Here is a 14897-nt window from a genome sequence, read left to right on the forward strand (position 1 = left end):
TAATGTAGGAAGGAGCTGTTATTAAATCATGTCATTGTATAAAAATCTCTTTTTCGTCTTTCAACTAGTATTACTCCTGTCATCCAGGTGTGTTAGGCACCTAAGGAGATGCATCACAATCCAGGCGCAAGAAGATTTGACTAGGAAAATAATTTGAACAGTAAAGGAAGCCAATCACCACACAAATCTCTCCATCCAAAACGCTGCGATAAATCTCACATTAATGGATGTCATGGTTTAGCTAAGCCATACATGTAAATTTATACCATGCAACGAATCCCCGCGCTACATATATCAGCACCTAATCAATAGGCATTAAGTTTGAGAGAAAGAGGATTGTATGCATGGTCTAGTGTTTTCAGCAGGGTTAATGACGAATATTAATAAACCTATAATGACTTATACAACCTACACTTTTGGAATTTCTAGATTCTATTAAGTGCCCAACACACTTGAATGGAGGGAGAAGTAAAATCGAGGTTTGAAAGATGTACAACCAGAGTAACTAAACTGTCTGTTCTTCATCACTCCAACATATATTTTTAATATAATATAGGAGGGTGATCCTACAACCAACATTGTCATTTTTTTGTTGGGACATTACAATTACAAAGGGGTAGAACATAACTTTTTCAATGGCTAGATAATTTTCCATGGTTGCAAGGGGGACATAAATATTCTAGTTAGTCTGTAATTTACCTGTCCAAATTAATGTGATTATGTAAAAAATAAGATTTTATTTGACACACATTGTGGAGGGATTTTAAACGATCATAACAACGGTACTAGAGGGAGTACATGGAATTTTTAGGCGAAGGGGCGTCACATCAGGAGACCTGGGGGTCTTGGACATAGATCACAGATGCGATTTACCCAAGTTCAAGCTCCCACAATAAATAAAAGCCTTACTTCATGCCTTGATCTTTTCTTATATGTATGGAGAATACAAGAGATTATAGTCTTAGGGAGGGGAGACTCAAGGAGTCAGGGAGAGTCAACGAGTTATGTCGGTGGTGCATATTTGGTCGTTAAGCGTCGGAATCCCACTATGTGGTATAAGCTAAACTATGGTGAGCGAGAGGTCTTATTCCATCCTTATGGAAGACATCCATGTCAATGTGTTGAGGCATGCAAGGATAGGGGTTGGACTGGTTGTTGGTACACAACACATTTTTGGCCCTTTTTCTATGTCATAGAGTGTTTTCTGGCTCCCTTGGCATCATATGATGCTAATCCTCTTACTGATGTCGTGTCACTCCTCCTGATATGCCCGTTGGGTGTCTTGGAATTTTTGGCCCCACCTTGGCATCAAAGGGAGACATGCATATAAGTCATTTGACTTATCACTAACAAGCCACCCACTAGTGCTCGTGATAGATCAAGGTTCGTGAGTATTGATATAGATACTCGTGAACTCTTTCGTCTCATTTTCTGGGTTTCATGTAGTGGCAACTCGTTCTTGATGTTTCTCATTGATGTGATTATACTTATAAGTATGGGTCGATAGGTGGAAGATTCATGTATATGACTTTGTCTAGAAATTTCCATATGTCAATTTTTTGGCGCAATCTTCTTCCTCTGTTATGTGGCATGCGAGGATACTTTCCGTAAAATCCCGCCATTTTCCCATATCCTGCAGTTTTCAATACTAAGACGACTTGTCCATCTTCAAGCCAAATGCCCATCCTTCTATCCTGATAGAGCATATTCAAAGTGTGGGCGTTCTAGCCATAGATTTAGCTCTTGATGCAAGACCTGTGTATTCGCCCTCTCCTTTTATCACGTCTTCGCTGTCCTTCAATCACCTTTTTGAGTGTGGCCTTCTCCCAGAAGACAGGTATTGTTGTGCCCCTTCTCCGGTGTAGCGGTCTTCGTCACCTCACCCTGAGGAGATGGTGATTTTTGGGTCATGCTTTTAGGTATGATTTTGGCCTTCCTATCTCTTCTTTCTTGAAGGAGGTGCTTTGATTTTACCACATTCCTCCATATCATATCTCTACATCATGTGTATACTTGTCCACCTTTGCACCTTGTTGCTTGACCAAACTCCACACCTTGTTGTGCTTGAACTGAATTCTGCATGGCCAACACCCAATCCAGAGTCTTTCATGTCTTCATCAAACTTTGATGTGCCTCGATAGAGACAAAATAGAAATGCTCATAGAAGTTAGCTAGTTGAGCTCGGGGAAGAGTGGTTGGACCTGGTTAGTTGATGTTGTCAAGAATCATGTCGATGTCCACTCGATTTGCAACTCAACATAGAGGAGGTCCGACATTTCCTTCAGGTTGCACTTCCTGATTAATATTATTCTCGGGCTGAGAATTGTTATCTGTATTAACATTGTTTTTGGGACTAGCATTCTCCTCGACGGTAGCTTGATTATGAGTTATTGATCATTACATAGGAGAATCATCATCAAAGGAATCTGAAGCATTTGCTTCAATATGTTTGATCTCTCCAATAGCCATTGATCAGATGACTTCATCTAGAGGAGGTTCATCTAGCACATTTGGTAGGTGCTCTTTTTTGGAGTCGTTAGATTGATCAAACCGCACATTATAGTTTCCATAGCTTTCCCGGAGTGGGAGTATAAACTCTGTAAGTTTGCGAATTTGAGCCATAACCAAGAAGTAATCCCTCATTGAGCTTTAGGTGCAAACTTACAATTGTAATTCATATTATGTTAGGAGCACCAAAGACTCTAAGATAGCTAGGAGCACCAAAGACTCTAAGATAGCAAACATTTGGCTCGTTACCAGTTATAAGCTCATAAGATGTTTCCTTATGAAATTTGTGAAGATAAACTCGTTTGGTGATATCGCACGCGGTGTTGATGTCAACCGCCCAATCAAATTGGGGCCTTGTAGTCATTAAACATGGTGCATGTCATCTCAAGTTCTGATTCTTTCACTCCACCACCCCATTTTTGTTGCGGAATATAAGCTGCGGAGAAATCATGGGTGATGCCATTGTCATCGAGAAAATCCTTGATATTTGTATTTTTTAACTCCATGCCAATATTACTTCTTATGTGCTTGATGGCAAAATCATATTCTTTTTTAGTCTTCTTGGCAAAACGTTTGTTGATTTGCTGGCTCCTGGATTTATCCTTTAGAAAGAAAACCTAGGTGAATCAAGAAAAATCATTGACAATTACGAGTCCATAGTGATTACCACCAAAGCTAGAGTAGTTTTCCGCTCGGAAGAGGACCATGTGAATAATATCGAGTGATCTTGTCGTGGTCATGATAGTCCTCGCAGAATGAGATTTCTTCGCGAGTTTGCCAGCCTCACATGCACCACAGAGGCATTTTTTATCGAATTTAACATCGGCAATTCCCATGACGTGTTTTCTTCTTCACCAGTGCGTGCAAGTTTCACATACCTGCATAGTCAAGTCTTCGGTGCCACAACCAACCCTCTGTAGCTTTTGCAAGCAAACAGGTGGAAACTGAGGGACCCTTACAGAAATCCATAATATATAAATCACCTTTTCTTTGGCCTTCAAAGACAAAAGTGTTATCATTTTGCATAAATACAACACATCTCGTGATAGAGAATAATACCATCATTCCCAAGTCACATAGTTTTGCAATGGACATAAGATTGAATCCAAGAGATTGAGCAAGCATAACATTCTCAATATTTTTCTCTGTGGAGATAGCAACTTTACCTAACCCAATTACCTTTCCTTTGTTGTTGTTGCCAAATATGGTATACTTATGTGAGAAAGTAGACAATTTACGATTGGTGAATAAGCTTTTGTCTCTGGTCATATGATTAGTGCATCCGTTATCCATGGCCCACTCAGTGCAACCGGAGACATAGTCCTACAAAAGAATTAGTTCTTCTTCTTCTTAACTACCCACATCTTGATGGATGGCTGAGAAGAATTTGATATACGCAAAACATTAGAGGAATATTATTGAAGACCATAAGAGTTTCTCCCCGAAGAGGGTTAGCATAGATGAATGAATATGCAAAAAAAATTCTTCCCAGAATCATGAACATAATGGTTAGAAGAATAATGCTAATATTCAAAATATGTAGAATTATTTCCCCCATTCGAGATATTTGCAATTTGAACCTACAAGAAATCTTCCTCAATTGAGAGTTGTTTCCCTATGGGGTTAGAGAAGCATTCACAGGAGTAATAAAAACAAAGAAAAACAAAACAAAGGCTTTTGATGAGGACACCACTTGGAAAATAAGAAATAAAGCAAAGTACAAAATAAAAAAGGGATTTCGCTGAGTACACCATTTGGAAAATAAAAAAGAAAATGAAAGAGTAAATTTTTTAGAAAACTATGCCCAGTGCACCACTCGGAAAAGTGTAGATAAAAATAAAAATAAGAGAAAAAATAGTAAACTAATAAAATGCTTTTGACAAGTACGCCACTAGATAAAGAATTGCAAACAGAGAAAATAAAATGGTAAATAACAAAAAAAAATGTCCAACACCTACTCGGCAAAGAAAAAATGCAAAAAGTACAAAGAGGAGAAAATAAAACGGTAAAATAATAATAAGACATTACTCCCCTCGGCAAATAGAAAGAATAATAAAACAAACAAAAGAAAGAAAGTAAAAGAGCACTATTGACGCAAAATCTTTGCGAGGACCCAACTCATCAAACACTATGACAACGTCAATGTTCCCTCAGGCCTCAGCTATCGCCACTTGGGACTCGTGTCCAGCCATTTGCCGAGTTCTAGGTTTTTGCCTAGTGTTGCACTCAGCAATGTGCTCGTTTTGCCGAGTTCTTTGTCGTTGCTATGTTTTTTCCAATGAAAAAAATAGCATGGTATAGCAAAATAGCCTAGTCTATTAGCAATGCTACATCACACTAAAACGTGCTATTAACGAGACATTATACACTGAATTATTTAAAGAGCCATTTTTCAACACACTACAACGTGCTATTTGCGCCACTATAGCGCGCTATTTTTCCGGTGGTTTTTTCCGATGTACTCGACTTTTTTCATCTTTACCAAGTGCCCGATAAAATGAACTTGACAAACAAGCTCTATTATTTGTGTCGGTCCAAAGAAAACGTGATAGTGATGTGTTCTCACTAAGTTGACTAAGCCACGAACTCCATCATCACCGCCACTCCACACACAGTCGCACATACTTGGTGGCCAGCTGCAACTCCTACCTCTCGTCACCTATAAATACATGCCCAGGCTGCTCACATTCACCTCATCGCATATTTGCACACACACGACAAACCCATTCCGTTCCTTCTTACACAAAGAATTTCGTACAGATATACACTCACATTAGACTCTTCGAACTTAGCTCGATCGATTTTATTGACATGGCTTCCTCGCGTGCCATTATGATACTTTCCTTGTTTGCGTTGGCATTGCCGCACTCTGTTGTGCAGGCTAGGATGATGCCAAGTGATCAACCACAGATGCTCGCTGAGAAGACGATCAGCCCACCTCGATACTCGTCATCTCCAGATTTGCTTCAAGTGTTCAGGGCGCCACCACCGCCAATCCCTGTTACGTTTGCTGGGAACATTGAGATCACCGGTGCCAAGCGTAGGCGTGCTAGCCAGGTCGTCGTTAAGGGCTCAGTTCCGAGCCCCGGAGTCGGTCACCACTAGCTCGCCGATCCTCTACTGAAGTGAATATATTTTCTCTACATTTCACACATATCGATCTACATGAATGGCGCATATGCCGTTCAACATATTGGCTAGCTAGCTGGTGCCACAAAGATTAGCTACTTAGGTTAAACAAAACATATACATGTAACCATGAAAAGCGCAACATGCTCTTGAATCGTACTGCCTTGATTTGTATCTTTTTTTTTTCTGTTCGAGAATATGTCATGAAAGGCACACCAGTTTCATATATATGTAAGAAAACATATATACTGTCGTGAATAAATGAATATTTATATTCAATTCTCAACTTGGTTGCTGTCATTTTGGATTGTTTCATCACTTCTGTTTTTTTCCTTGAGGCACCTTCGATTGTAATTTTTGTTGGTAGCTTACCAAGCTGACCGCTTGGTTTTTCTTGAGGTACCTTGAGTTATTATTAATTGTGATGTATCCAGCTGACTGGATTGCATCAAGACTTATCTGGCGCGAAGAAACATATCATAATTTAGAACTTTAGCAGGTTACAAACTAAACATGCGTCCACACACACACACACACACACAAAAAAGCTGAATATGCATCGACCTTGCTCAATTGCTGTCTTCGAATTACAATGTCGTGTTTCATGCATTTCTCTCGATTCGCTGTGATTATGACCAATGGATAAGCTAGTGCTAACACTGTGATGATGTGTCTTTCTATACCAACAAAAAATATCTGACAAAATACTCCCTCCGTCCCGAAAAACATGTCGCGGGCATAGTTCATTGGTAATTTTGCAAAAAAAACCTCGTGGTTTCAAAAGCATTTCAAACAAATCCCTCCGCCCCGTCTTCTTCCTCCGTCCGTCGCCTGCGCATCGCCAGGGGCCGGTGCCGCCCAGCTGCGTGATTCGCTAGGGGCCGGCGAGCCCAGCTGAGCTCCTCCGCCGTCGCCAAGTACAAGCTCTCGCCGCCATCGGCAGTTACCTCCTCCACTGCCGAAGCCCAGACCTGCGCCGCCGCGGTCCTCTCCCTCTTCGATTACCAGCGGGCGTCGCCGAATTCTCCCGCTACGTCTTCCGCGAGGCCGTGCACGTCCCTCCTCGAGCTCCCCCGCATCCTCCTGAAGCCCGCGCACATCCTCCTCGTGCTCCCGTGCATCCTCTTCGAGCTCCGGCGCATGCGCCGCCGTGATCCCCTATCGGCGTCGCCGGAGCCTGCCTCCATGGTCCGGTGGACCAGGAGCTCGCGCACGTGATCCTCGATCTCCAGCGCGGCCTCGTCGATCTCCCACGCCCGCGCACCCGTACTGCTCCTTCTCCCCTGCCGACACACCCGTGCGGCTGCTTCTCCCTTGTCGCCGGTGGTCTCTGCCCGTGCTGCTGCCGCTCCACTGACCCTGCCCGTGCTGCCGCTGCTCCACTGACCCTGCCCGTGCTGCTGCTGCTCCACTGAGCTGCCCGCCTGCCCGTGCTGCTGCTGCTCCACTGAGCTGCCCGTGCTGATGCTCCATTGACCCTGCCCGTGCTGCTGTTGCTACTACACTGCACCCTGAAGAAGGTACAGTAAAACTGTGTGATGGTGATGTAAAACTTCAATTGGTACTTCTGCTTATGATGTGTGTAAAACTGTGTGTACAATGAGCAGAAAAATCTTCTTTATGGTGAAGTAGAGTATTTGATCCAATTGACAAATGGAGCAGAAAAAATTCCTCCAAATGAAGAAATCTACCTGAATTCTTGTAAAAATGTCTACTGAATTGCTTCATGTTCTAAACAGAGTACTCCTATAGTAAAGATGCTTCAAGATGGCCTCTACAAAAAGCAATAACAGTTGATTACTTGTCACAAAGTATAGGCTAGAGTTCAGACTCCCAGCCTTTTGCATGTTTGTTATTCAAGGGATGCACAGGAGGTCTGCAATTTGAGGCTAAAAGTTTCAGAATGAAAAGTTGCTCTAATATCAGGAGCATTGAGCCTACATGAAAAATTAATGTCAATATCAGGAACTAATTCATATGTTGGACAATATACAGGAACTAATTACTGAAGCAAGGAAGTGTTAACTGAACTGAAACTAAATGACCATTTAAAATGAACAAACTACTCCTAAGTGTGATGATTGCAACACAAAATCTGCTTCTGAACTATCTCTGAGAGAGAGAGAAAAAAATAGATCAGTTCAACCATGCCAAAGTATTTCCAAACCGATACTCTAGCAGATCATCACATGTCCTCTGGCTACTCCAAGGACACTATTACAGTGTTACTCCTACTGTAGTTTTTTTCCTGCTGTAGTTGAAGCTACTCCTACTCCTACTTCCACTCTAGCTGCAGTAGCAATATAGGACAACATGGATCTGAATTAATCTAAATTTAAAGTGCCCAGCGGATACAAATCTGACTGAAAACAAAATGACAGGACTGGACAGAATTTTGTTTACTGAATTTTGCTTTCAAAATTGCTGCTGATCATGGTCATGGTCATTTGCAATCTTCAAATTTGGCTTGAACATGATCTTTTTTTGTTTAATCTGACATGTGCTTGAACATGATACTTTTTGTTTAATCTGGACATGTGTATGGAGTACTCATGATCATAATCTGAAAATTCAGTTAAAATGCAGTGTAAAACTGTAGATATCTACTCATGATCATATCTAGCAGAACTAGTGCAAAAGTGTTGACAGTAGTACTCCTACTACTACTTTGTGTGTGTGTGTATTCTTGTCTGACTAGTGCAAATGCATTTCTTGTTTGACTTGCATACTCATTTTGTGTGTGTGTATTCTTGTTATGGTACCATGGTGTACTCATCTTTTGTCATTGATGGCAGGAAACATAACTATGGATTTGAACTTGATGCCTCAAAAGGAAGAACATGAAACTATTGATTTGAACATGATGCCTCGAGAGGAAGACGATGAAGGTATTAATTTGAATTTGATGCCTCAAGAGGAGGAACCTCAAGTGGCAAAGAATGCATCTATGGATTTGACTTGATGCCTCAAGAGGAAGACGATGAAGATATGAATTGGATGCCTCAAGAAGATGAAGGGAAAGAGGATGAAGCTCAAGAGGAAGAGGATGAAGTTATGAATTGGATACTTCAAGAGAAGAGAAGAGAATTGTCAGATAAGGAGAGGCATGGTGTTTACTTCGCCTTGCTGGTAATCGAGCTCAGAGATGGGTCTGTTCAACCAGACGACAAGCTGCTAGTCTCAAACCTGTTGGACATAAGTGTACGATCTGTTGAAAGAATCTGGGAAGACACCAAAAAGCAAATCCGATGGCAAAGAAGTAGATGTCTCAAGCAAGAAGCCGGGAAGATCTGGCCGAAAGAGAAAGGAGCTAGATCTAGAGAGGACCTCAACAATCCCACTGAATAAAAGAAGAACAATTCGATCTCTGGCACGGTCTCTAGGTGTGGCCCGATCGACCCTACATAAGAGGTTCCAGTTGAATGAGCTCAACCGCATCACAAGCACTGTGAAGCCTCACCTCAAGCTAGAGAACAAGCTTGCGAGATTGAAATTTTGTATGTCCATGGTCGATGACAATTCGATCTCAACTTCTCGGGCTATGTTCAAACCAATGACGAATATGGTTCACATCGATGAGAAGTGGTTTGACATGACGAGAGTGAAGAATAGTTACTATGTACTTCCAAGAGAGCCTGAACCAAAGCGCACCGTGGCAAACACTCACAAAATTGGGAAGGTAATGTTCCTAACAGCTGTTGCCAGGCCTCGATATAACAATGAGGGGGAGCTAACATTCGATGGGAAGATCGGCATTTGGGCATTCGTCGAAGAGAGTGAGGCGAAGCGGACAAGTCAGAACAGAACAAAGGGAACAAAAGTGTTGACATCAGTGAAAGTAACCAGGCCTGTGTGCAGAGATTATCTGATCAATAAGGTTATCCCGACAATTCAGGATAAGTGGCCTGACGATGATGAGGGAGCAACAATATTCATCCAACAGGATAACGCAAAGCCTCATGTCCTTCCCAATGATGTAGCTTTTCGAGAAGTTGTGGAACAAACTGATCTTGACATCCGATTGCTACAACAGCCCCCAAATAGCCCTGAGTTAAATTGTTTGGACCTCTGCTTCCATAACTCTCTCCAGTCTCTAACCGACTGCAGGTCACCTACAAACATCCAAGAACTGGTACAGGGTGTGGAAGAGGAATTCGAGAACTACGATCCCGACAAGTTGCACAGAAGCTTTATCACATTAGAAGCAGTTATGTTTGAAGTTATGAAAGACAAAGGAGGAAATCAATATAAGTTGCCCCACTTGCACAAGGATCGCTTTCAAAATGCTGGACTGGAAATAACCAATGTATATTGCGACAGTCGGGTAGTTGTTGATACTAGGGCCACTATAGAAGAAATGGAAATTGCAATAGGAAAAGAAAATGAAAGGAAAGAATTAGCTAGAGAAGGGAAAAGAAAAAAAGTAAAGGGAAGGGAAGAAGTGGCCAGAGAAAGAATGTAGTCAAGAGGGGGCAAAGAGGCCCTTATGTCATGTAGTCAGGTGCTCCTTGTGTATGTCTTGTGTAATCTTGTGTCAAGAGGGGATAAAGAGGCTCTTATGTCATCTCCTTATGTATGCCTTGTCTAATCCTTGTGTTATTGAATTTGGGTTATTTGGATTAATTGAATTATCTGGGTTATTTAGATTAACTAGATTAATTTGGATTATTTGAATTAATTTGGGTTATTTGGATTTATTTGAATTGATTTGGATTAATTTAAAATATTTGGATTTATTTGAATAATTTGGATTAAAACTGAATTTGTGCTAACTTACTTTGCAATTTAGGACAATATGGATCTGATCAACAATAGAAAAATAGAACATGTATTGTCAATACAGATTTGGACTTGTACTCCAAATGAAGCAAAACTCTTACAAATTTTCACTTTTTCAGTTTCAATATGAGATAGCAGTATAACATCAAGCAAAACTCTTGCAATTTTTCAGTTTCAATTTTCCTGCGAAGCAAGTGCCCCGTTTTACAGACTGTCAAAAAGTCATAGTACTCCAAATTAACTTCTGCTTAGTGCTAGAGCAGGTCTTCTAAGCTAAGATCCTAATTAACTTCTAAGTACCTACACAACATAAGATAGTAGTGGTGGTAATCCTTATGCTAAATGCTAGAGCAGATCTTCTCAGCTAACAAAAGAGTATGAGGTTTGCATGGTTTGTATGGTGGCTCCAGTAATAAAATTGTAGATATCTACTGATGATGATATCTCCTTGGGGCCCAGTGGTTGACAATATTACTTCTGCTAGTATTTTCAAGATTTAGTGCCATCAAAAACAGAATCAAAGACATAATGTGGGAGTAGTAGTGGATATTTATTGCCCATGCTCATTATTCACTTCACAAGGTTACCTAGTACTCCATCAAAAACAGAATCAAAGATGGAATGGCATGCTTGATGTGATGTAACTAATCTTTGCGCCATAATCTTTGCCATTTTAGAAATGCACTCATTAAATTTCTAAAATGAAGCTATAGATATACAGTGTTCTGTTCTGACAGTAGCTAGGTACTGTAGATATGATAGCTGAAGTTTCAGAACAGAGGAGAAGGAAAAAGTAGGAGTAGTCACTATAATTTCAGTTAACTAAAAACAACAACTCTGCAAGTTGAGGTTTAATTTACAGGAGTATCTTGAACTTTAAAAGTGCAGTCCTAACTTGAATATTTAAAATGCTATTGGGACAGTACTAATTTCAGAGTTCATAGTTCATGACTGAATTTAGAGACAGTATAAATCTTACAGAAAACAAAATTGTTCATAGATCGAATGCTTGCAAAACTGTTCAGTTATCTGTGCAAAATTGTTCAGTTAACTGTGCAAATACTCCAAACTCTAAACTAGCAGAACTAGTCCAAATATTCCAACCAGAAAATGAATAGATTTTACACACATTCAGTGAAGTGGTTCAGAAAATGAACAGATTTTACTCACATTCAGTAAAGTGGTTCAGAGATTCAGAAAGTTCAGAACATTTGAGTAACAGAGAAGATGGAGATGTAAACACTAACCAGCAATGCACATGTTGAGGTGTTCATCTTGTTCTTGCACCGCTGCGTCATAGCAGTAGCTGATTATTCATCTTGTTCTCTGATCGTACCCCACGCTCTTGGGTACCGTCAGTAGACGCCTTCATCAAACAAAGAACTGACTCACTTCAGCGCAAATGAGGAAAATTTACAACAACAACGAGGTGGTCGAGGTCCACGAGGACGTAGCGCACGGCGTACTTGAAGGCGTGCCCCGCCGGCCGCCGGTGCGAGTGCCGGACGCGGCAGCACGGTGCCGGCGCTACCGGGGGCAGCAGCAGCAGCAGCCAGCTGAAAATCAGCTCCGTGAAGGCGAAACTCTTGACGTTGGCCGACTGGGGGATCTCGCCCTCGCTCCGTGGCGTCGACGACACCGTCGTCGTCGACGGCGAGGACGACACCTGGCTGCTCATCGGCCTTTACGTTGTTGTTGGTGGTCCAGATCCGGCGCCTCCGGGCTCTCCGACGGCAGTTCCGGCGCAGCCGGAGCAGAGCGCGGCGGTAGCTGGGGAAATTGAAGGTCTTTTTGAGGAAGGGGGGAGCTTGGGGAGGCAGGCGGGCGGCAACTGCGGCAGCGGAGCAGGAGGCAGCTGCGGCGGGAGAGCGGGGGAGCCGGGGGGGCTGCGGCGGCGGGGAGTAGGGCAGCTGCGGCGGCGGGGAGCAGGGAAGCTGCGGCGGCGGAGAGCAGCGCAGCTGCTGCTTCTGTCGGAGGAGGACGACAAGGAGCGCAGGTTTGGTCGGGAGAAGCTAGAGTTTTTTTTTTTGTAAAAATGTCCTCGCGACATGTTTTTCGGGATTGGTTTGCCGGCTAATTCCGTAGAAAAGTAAGAAATGTACGCGCAATGCAGATTTTCTTTTATCACTAGTAAACATGCACGTACAATGCACGTATAATCTATAATAAAAACATCTATTTTAAATCTTACTTTCTAGCCAATCCTTTTTACCGAGCCTACGAGTCTTTGGTAACGGAGATCAAGCATTTGAGGTCTTTTCGTCTGACTCGTATTACTCATCTCAATCGAAATCAGAATGTGGTTAGTGTTTTTTTTGCTAAATTTGCAAGAACTGCAAGTAGAAATGTCGTTTGGTCGGCCTCCGAACTTAGAGAGGTTACCGATTTATATAAGGAGAAATGTAATTTTGAACTTCTACAGTAATACAAGTTCTACCCACAAAAAGAGTCAAACCGAACACGCCAGATTGAAAATGACCAAAAGGCATCCATAGAAAAATGAATTTATTGGATGGTTGAATAGTTAGGTGGACAGTGGTATCCCCAGCACACCAAGGTTCAAGTCCCGATCCTTACATTTATCCTAAATTTATTTCAGGATTTTCGACGATGCGCGTTCAGTGGAAGTAGACGTTTCCATCGGTGACTTTGTAAAATCTCAATACGATATGTCGGCTCAGTCTTTTGGAGGTGCTCATTCGGGTAGGGTGTGTGTAGTTCATAGGGTGAGTGTATGTGCGTATATATGAGTGGTTGTGTCTGTACTGTGTTTAAAAAAAATGAATTTTCCAACGCGTGTATTTTTTAAGTGTATGTGCGTATATATTTGTTCTTTTTTACAACTAATGCGTGAAGTACTTGTTACTTGACCAAAAGGGCTATCGATCAAGAAAAAATAAGAACAAAAGAGACACACCCGATGCTCCATCTCAGTTCTCCACGCCTGACGCTTCATCATTGTGGCAACAGCTCTCTCACCACCGCTCCCCATTTCATGGTGGCCACAGCTCTCTCTCTCTATCTCTCTACCTCATCAGGCCGCCTCTTCCCTTTGTCCCCACCGCCGGCGCGAGGTCTCGCACTCCCCCGCTCTTCTCAGCTCCTCCTCGTCGAATTGGTCGCTGAAGTGCCCGAGGATCCGCTCGAGCTCGGCATGCTCGCGGGCCGCCCCAGTGCTAGGTGCTGACGAAGGCGGGCGCGGAGGCGTGAGACTCATCTCCACTGGATCATCTGCCGTGGCAATTGCGCGTCCTTCCTCTCCGTCTAGCTCGCCCGGCGCTCGAAGACTCCGCTCGTCGGCGGCTCCCACCACCCTGTGCGGCTGCGCTGCGTGCTGCCCAGGTGCAGCGGCAGCAGTGCCGCGGCGGCTGGTGCCCCTGCAACTGCAAGCCGACGCTGGTTGTTTATTCCCCACTTCGGCACTCTGTTGTGCTTATTTCCGATTTGAGGTACTCCCGATTCCCCACTTTTGCTATCCTAATTGCTATCCATTCCAGTACACTACATATGTAGCTTACCAGTTTACCAGTAGGAAAGCATGTTTTTAGAAATTCAGGGTCAACTTTTGAAATGCAAAGCAAAGAGGGTCAAGAGAAGCATAGCAGGATAATACGGGTTCACATAGATGTAGTACTTTGTCACTATCAGCTAGCTCAAAGTATGTATGACTGTAGGACAATGCAGGTTCACATAGATGTAGTTATCTGTCACTATTAGCTAGCTCTAATTGAATTTTTTTGGAGCAGTTCCATTTGCAAATAGACCAGCTACAAGGGCACACGCATACGCACACGCGCACCCTAATTGAGATATCATATTACAATGGTAACAAATATGTTAGTATTTCTTACATGCTGGCAGCTTAAGCAAGCACCTTGCGCTATTAACTTCAGCTAGATGTAGTAATCTATCACAAGAGCGTGACCAGTTCAGACCACCATATAAAAGAGCGGTACCAGCAACAGACTTCAGAGGAAAGTTGATTTTATCCCTAAATAAGATGCTCCATTTGACATGCTCTAAATGGACTAATGAAATAATCTAGAACACCTCTGCAACTCTGGGGATTTTGTAATTAACTGCAGATTGTACAAGGTGTCAAATATGTGATTTAAGTAAAATGTAGAGCAATGGAAGTACAAGTGATACGCCTGAATAAAGCATAACCTACAAGAATCACAAGGGCTAAAAATTCAGAATGCAGAAAATCTGCATATGCCAAGAAGGTCACTCACCAATAACAATGTGCACTTCCATACTGCGTAAACAGGTGATAAAAATTGTTTGATCTACAGTTAATCACCTAAGCATTGGGTTAACACAGTGGTCCTACTTTTCTTTTCCGTCCAAAACAGAACCATCATGTCTTGAGTTTCCTGAAAAATAGTAGACATCCATATGAATCCTAGTACTAATTAACAACTGGTAAAAGACGGAACTGCTTCACAGACGACAAATGTGTGCACGACCACTGCACGATA

General features: G+C 42.4%; 1 long non-coding RNA gene across 1 annotated transcript; it reads right to left on the reverse strand.

Moving 5' to 3' along the window:
- Positions 1-8753: 8753 nt before the first annotated feature.
- Positions 8754-12465, reverse strand: LOC125552696. The gene is made up of 2 exons (XR_007303735.1): positions 11883-12465; positions 8754-11782 (listed from the first exon to the last, which is right to left on the reverse strand). It is a non-coding gene; the product is annotated as an uncharacterized LOC125552696 (long non-coding RNA).
- Between the last annotated feature and the right edge of the window lie 2432 nt (positions 12466-14897).

Source organism: Triticum urartu, chromosome 1 (genome assembly GCF_003073215.2).
Source record: "Triticum urartu cultivar G1812 chromosome 1, Tu2.1, whole genome shotgun sequence".
Classification (NCBI taxonomy): Eukaryota; Viridiplantae; Streptophyta; class Magnoliopsida; order Poales; family Poaceae; genus Triticum; species Triticum urartu.